Source organism: Mirounga leonina, unplaced genomic scaffold (assembly GCF_011800145.1).
Source record: "Mirounga leonina isolate KUSES-001 unplaced genomic scaffold, KU_Mleo_1.0 Mir_127, whole genome shotgun sequence".
In the NCBI taxonomy this organism is placed as follows: Eukaryota; Metazoa; Chordata; class Mammalia; order Carnivora; family Phocidae; genus Mirounga; species Mirounga leonina.
The window spans coordinates 43,925,660-43,933,755 of NW_023270316.1; positions in this window are offsets into that span (position 1 = coordinate 43,925,660).

Here is an 8,096-nt window from a genome sequence, read left to right on the forward strand (position 1 = left end):
ATGCCTAGGAGGTAGGTTGGGAGAAGCATGGGTATGAGGTAGTTGAGTATGTAAAATTCCAGATTAAAAACAGGCATTCAATATGTGTAACTGCTATTTTACAACAAAACAGGCATATGTGTCCCTTATTCCATTTAATAATTTAAAATAATTGGCCTATATAGAATGGCAGAAAAAGGCTTTCTGTCACTGTGCCTAGTGGCCCATTTCAAACACAAGAACAGAATTATGTAAAGAAGTATAAAATGAAATTTAATATCTGTAAGGTTTTTTTGTAAATTTCTTTTAAAAAAGTTACAACTCATGATTTAGCCTGTAGAGTTTTTTCTATAGTATCATATGTTACTAGTTTTCTTTCAATTCTCTTTATTCCAGAGAAGATATTTTACCTAGACATATAAAGTACTATTTAAATTCTTCTCCAAAAATACTATTCAACTGTAAAAGTATCATCTCTTTTAAAATTATATGCAGTATGTCGTGTATCCTGTAATAAAAATAATCAAGTTTCATGTACTGGCTTAATAAACTTCATGTTTCCCTGGGGTTTAATACATTTATTTTGCATAAATATAAAGCATATTAATGTTTTTAGTGGTTAATATAGCTTTTAAAGAAACTAGTTCATTTTCAATGCTTTTAAACCACTAAAATTAAGTTATACGAGACTTTCATCTCTATTAATCAAATTGTAGAAGCGTATTAGCTTGGGCTACCATAAAAAAATTGCATAGACTGGCAGCATAAAAATAGAAATTTATTTTCTCACAGTTCTAGAGGCAGTAAGTCTGATACCAGGGTGTGAGAATGGTGATGTTCTGTTGAAAACTCTCTCCCTGGCTTTCAGAACGTGCCTTCTTAGGATATCCTCAGATGGAAGAGAAAGAGAGCAGTTTGGTGTCTCTTCCTCTTCTTATAAGGATGCTAACCCATCATGAGGGCTCTGCCTACATGACCTCATCTGAACATGATTATCTCATAAAGGCCCCACCTCCAAATACCATCACATTGAAGGTTAGAGCGTCAACATATGTAATTTGAGGGGAACACAATTCAGTCCATAACATTAAGTTTTATATTCAGAACTCTCAAATCTGGGACAAGTATAACATATATATGTAATAACCAATGGATTAAAAATTTGCCTTCAAATGCCTATCATTTCATCCATAAGCACCTACACAAAGAAAGTAGCAGGGGAAAAAAGAGTTGCTTATATGAAAATATATAGAAATTCCAAAAAAATTTTAATCATTATAATGCCTATATTTGCATACCATTTTATAAATGTCAAAGTGCTTTCTAAGCACTTCTTACATAACTGAAGTGATACACCTGTTTTAGACCTTTTCATTTTTCCTATTAATATTCACATTTCAAAAAGTCTGTTTCTTAGGATTATAATGTTGTTTGTGGTTACTTAAAATCCAAAGAAATAAGTAGACAGGTCCCCTGCTCTGAATCTTTGCTCTTTCAAAGCTGACATTAATATAACCTGTCACATTAAAGGACATTTTGAGTTGATATGAATACAGCCAAGCAATCCTCTTACTAAAGATCTCCCACACATAATCCTCTCATGTGCAGATGACAAACTGACCTGAAGTTCCAATTTTGAGCAGAGGCCTGCTCTTTATGACGTAGGTCAAAATAATAATTTTTACCTAAAAATTCACTCTTTATACAAAGAGTTAGTCTTTGTTTCACGGATATTTTATTTGACATATTTCTGTGGAAGCCTAATGAAAGAGTATATGACTACTTCCATCTTTTTATACCTGAATAATTTAAATATTTATAGACAGAATGAAAGTTGACAAATGCAAATAATCAGCCCTAAACAATATTGTATTTTAGTGATAAGTAGAATGTGTGAATTTTCTTCAGCTGCTCTTCCAGACTCTATAAGAACATCCTTATCAACAAATACTTTATTAGGATAAATTATTTTACATCAGTGAATCTAATACCACAATGATTCTGAGTTGCTGTATGATTTGAAACTTTAATGCTACCTCTGAAAAGAAAGGTCATTTTGGATACTTTTTACCAAATTGTGATTCTGGGGGAACTAGGAGAATAATGCAATCCAATTAAAGAAATAAAATGATTGGAACATATATTTAAAAGGCTCTTGTGTGGAAGTATTAATGTAAAGAGAAGAATCAGCATATTTCTTCCATTTATTTTCTAAGAAGGATTAGAGACATAAAGTAGCTGGCTCATTTGAAAGTCATTCAGATTCTTAGAAAATGCATGAATCACACAATTTAATTTACAAAGTCTGAAATGCTGTCATTCTTTTACTTTATAGTGGAGAATCCTATTTCTAGATACATAAAACTGCATAGAGTACATTTTGATTCAATACTTGAGAAGGAGTAAAAAATGTAGCGACATCAGTTTACTAATTTATTTTTCTAATTAAATTGTCTTTAATCTATATTGTTTTTAGAAGATCATTATGTTAATAAATGGGCATAAATGGGAGCTAATCATTATTATGTTAATTGCAAAGATGAATGAAATCATGTGCCAAAAGCAACAGATTTACACTTCTTGCACACCCAGCACATTTATTAAAAAAAAAAAAAGATTTAAAAATTATCAAAGTGGTCCTTTGCTTTTAGAAGAAAAAACTAGAAGTTAGAGATTATTTCATTATATTTTGTATAGTTAGAAAATTCAGAGTCAGTGAGTTTCCTGATTTAAAATAATTATGCAGTTGATCAAGTGACCTGAGTTGTCTTACTTCCCTAGTCCAGTGCACTAGACACTCAGTTTTGCCTGCCCCATTCTTCAAGCATGCTCATTATTCCTATGAAGTGTCTTTTCGAGTCCCTTCCAGATTTTGAAAGTCACATAGGAAAGTACATTTATTAAAGAAAGTAATCAAGGCTATGGAATCTTCTTGGCAATCACTGATCTGAAATATTCAGTGTGTGACAAAGGTTTGGATTGAAATTCCAGGAGCCAAAGAACTGCCAAACCTAATGTGAATGTTCTTACGTGGTTTTCAATTTATATTTGAAAGATGTGAAATTATTTTACATGGAAACAAGTAGAATGGTGTTAGGATAACTGCAAAAGGAATCAGAATAGAATGTGCCAGATTCTGACTCTCAGAATTCTGAGTCTGTGGGATGTGCCGGTCTTGTGACCCTGACCAATGACTATCTTGCCTCTCAAGCTATTTCCTGGCCTGTTACATGGGGAAGAAAACACCGACCTCATGAAATCGCTATGAGGATCAAATGGGAGAAGCTGTGGTTGCTTATTCTGTGCCATCTAAAAACACAGATATGTAATGAGAAGATAGAAGTTTTACATACCATGAATTTCACTACTGTGAGATAATAAATTTATGATGATATATAGATCATTTCTTAGATTTTAAAGGCCAAGAAATGTCTTAGATGGGAAGTTACTATATCTAGTTATTTTGTTATGTTTCTCTGACATAAACGCCCTCAAATTAATTTCTATTATAGAATTGTGACACAGAGGATTTTTTGTACAATAAATTGTCAATCTTAAGTTGCTTTTCAGAAGTATACAAAGATTTTTATTTTTATAGGGTTATTAGTCTAAATGTATCAACATCAAATGATACCAGCGTGAATATAAGCCAGGCAAAAATGTATATGTAGAGCAGGAATGAAGACATGTAATAGTGGGTTTTGCAAAACAATCACGAAACACCCTTCATTCACACTGTATCTTTGCTGTCCCTGATCACATCATCATCCATACCCTGAGGCTCATAAGGCAGAACACACACACACACCAGGAAAAAAGCAAAGCAAACAAACAAGAATCACTGTACTTGAAAATTGACTATTCTCATGTGCAAAACACTTAAAATACTGATCTTCTGAATCCCAAATTTTAAGATAACATCCCTCTAGTATGTGCCAGAGACTTACATCATTTAATTTTCACATATGCAGGAGTAAGACTTTAGATATACTAAGAAACTTTAGACAAAACTAAGAAGATACAGAGCCAAGGTTCTTCCATAAATGCCTACCAAAAAGCAAGTGCCCTCCATCACTAGGGTGTACGGACTTTAATTAGCCAGCACACTGTCTTGTTTTCAGCTGTCAGTGATCACAAAAATTGTATCACAGTCATTATTGCATAAAACTAATATAATATCATAGAAAGCATTAATGTACCTACTGAAATTTAGAGCTTACAACTTCAAAGATGGTAGTAACTGTCAAGTATTCCATTATTAGTCCCTTTAGTAACTGGAAAGCTTTAAAATAAACCTGTTTGGAAGTGTCTATGTGGTTAAAAAAAAATGGAAAAGAAAGTCAGTCAGAAAAACATTATTTAAACAATGCCAAATTCTCCAGGTCTACATTTTCAAATACGTCAAATACAAGGAATGCTACTTACTTTATCTTCTATAGAATGACCATCTTCAGATTATAAGAGATTTTTAGGACTTCTGGCACTTTAGAACTACGAGCATATGGCTTATAGGGCTGGTGCTTCATCTTCATGGACATTACTGTTTCACTAGAATTCCTAAATGAGATCCATGAGGTCAACTCATATATATATTTTTTTACATTCCGGCGTTGTTCACCTCCCCTACTAAGTTCATATCACCCTTTGCTGGACACTGCCTCTTCCTCTTGCTCTTCTTCCTCTTCCCATGTAATCAGTATATCAGAATTTTATTTCATACCATTGTTATTACATCCAGTATTCTTTTACTTAGGAAAAGGGAAAGCAGTCACTGCATTTATCCTCTGTGAGCTGCATACAACATCTCCCTTGAATGAAACTGTCTCCAATGCAGACATATTTTTCTTTCAAATGTCAGGAAAAATACAGCCTATTTCATTAGCCCTTATTATCTCTTTAATATTGTATGTAATGGTCCTCCAGTATTATTTCTTCTTTAGATATTAATTAAGAAAAAATATTTCCTTATTTCTACATACAGTCCACTGGTATCTCATCCTTGAAAAAGAAGATAGTTCTTCAGGGTTCTTTCTAAGGGGAGAACGGCATGACAGAGAAGAAAAGAGACAGTATCTATTAGTCTCTGGGTTTATATCTCCAACAGTTTATACCTATTAGGGAGATTATACTTGTTATATGTGAAGTAAAAAACACTGGGACAGAGAAACTGTCTTTGAGAAAAAATCATGATGAATAGAAAGAGAAGTAATGAGAAGAGAGAATTAGATGGGATTTGTAGGGCATTGCATCATGCTTCCCTGGTTGGATGTCTGGGGATGCATTAGAGATGTGGAGTCTGAGAACAAAGGAGTCTCTACTCCACCTGCTGGGTTAGAGATCCAGTGAGACAATAATACTGCAGGTTAAGGAATGGTTGAGTGAAAGCTTGCACTTGCAGTATTGGGTCATTGACAGCTTACATGTGTCAATGAATACCTAAGGGGAACAGATCTTCCCCTACCCCAACACACGCATCACCTTGGATCTACATGTACTCCCAAGATATAGTTACAACTCCAGAGAAAGGAGATAATACAGCACAAAAATGACCAAGATGATATTTTTCTTTCTTGGTGGAATAGAGATTCAAAACATAAACTGAGTTTGGCTCTAATTATAACTGTGTTTGTAATGCCTCTCCCTCCTTCTCTCTATGACAAACTATGAACCTCCTGAAAGCACAAGCTGCACCTTAATCATTTTATGTTCCATTGTCTGATTTCATCAATAAATGGTTGACAAATAAAAAAATAATGAATAAATACAGGTTGTAAGTTAGGAGGTAGAAATATTATCTAAACTTTAAACCCTAAAGTTAGACCACAGCTGAGTTCGCTGATCAGATTTCTGTTACACGGTGTTTTATGGACTATGCTATCTGGAAATACCTTAACAGGTTTTACTTGTCATTTACCTCCCTTCTGTGAGCCATTCCAGGAAAGCTATTCTTTTGAACACATAGTCACAATTTCACCCCTTGGTTAGTGCAATGAAAGAAAGTACTGGGTATATCCTAAGTCTCCTTCCTGACAATGTTTTAGAGGAACTGCTGATAAGACTTAGAAAAGACTAAAAATATTTGCATGGATAAAGGAGACTGAAAAAATGTATAAAATATATCTATTATAAATTAAATATATTTTTAGAATTATAGCTTCACTATTAGGCATTGATAAAAAAGAGTATTTTAATTTTTTATAATTTAACCATGAGTCTCTAAAACCTCTAAGAGAACGAAAGTTTTAGTAATATTTAATGGTTCCTAAAATTCAGAGGGTAATTATTAAAACATGTTTTAAACTTAAAATAGCTATTGGACTTCATATTTTAAGCAGTGTTATAAATTATAATGATATGGTTTTTTTTTTTGCTCTAAACTAAATTATCATCCTATGAGTGATGGAGGCTTTGACCAGAACAATCTCAAATAGCCTGAGATTGTTTTATAAGATATCTAATTCGCAGTGGCTCACTGTAGCTTCAGTACTACAGTGTAGAGAGATGTTGTTCCTGGAAAAGGGGAGCTGTGATGTAACCCTCTGGGACACTTTATTTTTTTGTTGTTGTTGTTTAAAGATTTTATTTCTTTTTATTTATTTATTTGACACAGAGAGAGAGACAGCTAGAGAGGGAACACAGAAGGGGGAGTGGGAGAGGGAGAAGCAGGCTCCGGCTGAGCAGGGAGCCCGATGCGGGGCTCGATCCCAGGACCCTCGGATCATGACCTGAGCCGAAGGCAGACGCTTAATGACTGAGCCACCCAGGTGCCCCTGGGACACTTTATTTTAACTTGTTCTCTTGTCGGAAGTATTTGACTTTTTTTTTTCCTCTTTAACAGTCTTTGTACGTCTAAGAAAAACTGGCCTTATTACAGCAAAAAAGAGCATAAGCAATAGCAGCTCTATTTTGCTGAAGCTCCCATCTTTTTCTTAAGGAATAACTGTTCTTACTCTATTGTCCTACTTGACCACACTTAATTATGTTAACAATTGTTATTTATAAAAATTTAAAGGATGTTTATAATAATTAGAAGGTCTTTAAAATTTTTCTTCTGGGATTGTTTACCTTAGAAAAAGATCAGCTGGTACCATATGCAAGATGAATAAATTAAGTGAAATAAATTTTCTTTAAAACCATGATTTACAAGAGAGAGGTTTGACTTGAGATAGCCATAATCAGAGTGATGGCAAATATCAGATGCTAGGAAAAATATAGTGGATTACTACAATCGCAATGTATTAAATATCTGCTGCTCATTCATGATTCTGTGGAGCTCTGTGAGAGTGATGAAAGACATCACAGATGTAACCCATAGCTTCAAACAGTTGATTTTGTGGTGAAGATGTGAATATGAAACATCAGTGAACATCACAATATCAGTGAATATGAAACATCAGTGAACAAGATGTGAATATGAAACATGAGTGAACAGAACACAATAAACCACTAAATTACCTAACATAGACAATATAAATACTGACTGAGAAAATTTCAATTAATTCGATGTAAATGTAGAACAAGATGAGACCTGAGGAAAGCTCTGGAAGATGGACAGGATTAGAACAGAAGAATGAGAAGTAAAGGACATTGAGGGTGAGGATGATGAACAATCAAAAGGGGTGGTCAGGTTAAGAATATAGCTGATTTAAGATACAGTGAGGTGAAGAGATCAGCTTAGTGCATAGGAAAGTGCAGTGAAATTATAGAAGATTTTCAAAACCATGCAAGTAAGTATTACCTTAAAAGCTAATGAACAGAAAGATGGCAACTACTTCTAAATTGTTTAATGGCCTGATGGTAATAATGATGATTTTTGATGAAGTTGCTAATAATAATAGAGAGCATTTGTACTATCTGCTGAGTACAGTCCTGTGGTTTTACATACTCTTTAATATGAAATCCCCACAACATCTTCTAAGGTCAGCAATGTTGCCACACCAATTTTACCAATGATGAAATAGAAGTTTTTGTTGTTGTTGTTATATAGACTCTAAGAGTCAGAATAGAGATTTCATACCATATGTCCTAGCAACTATATATAAATGGTAGCTAAAGTTCTTATTAAAAATACAGACAACCTTGGGTAGGATAGACATTTTAACAATATTTATTCAGCC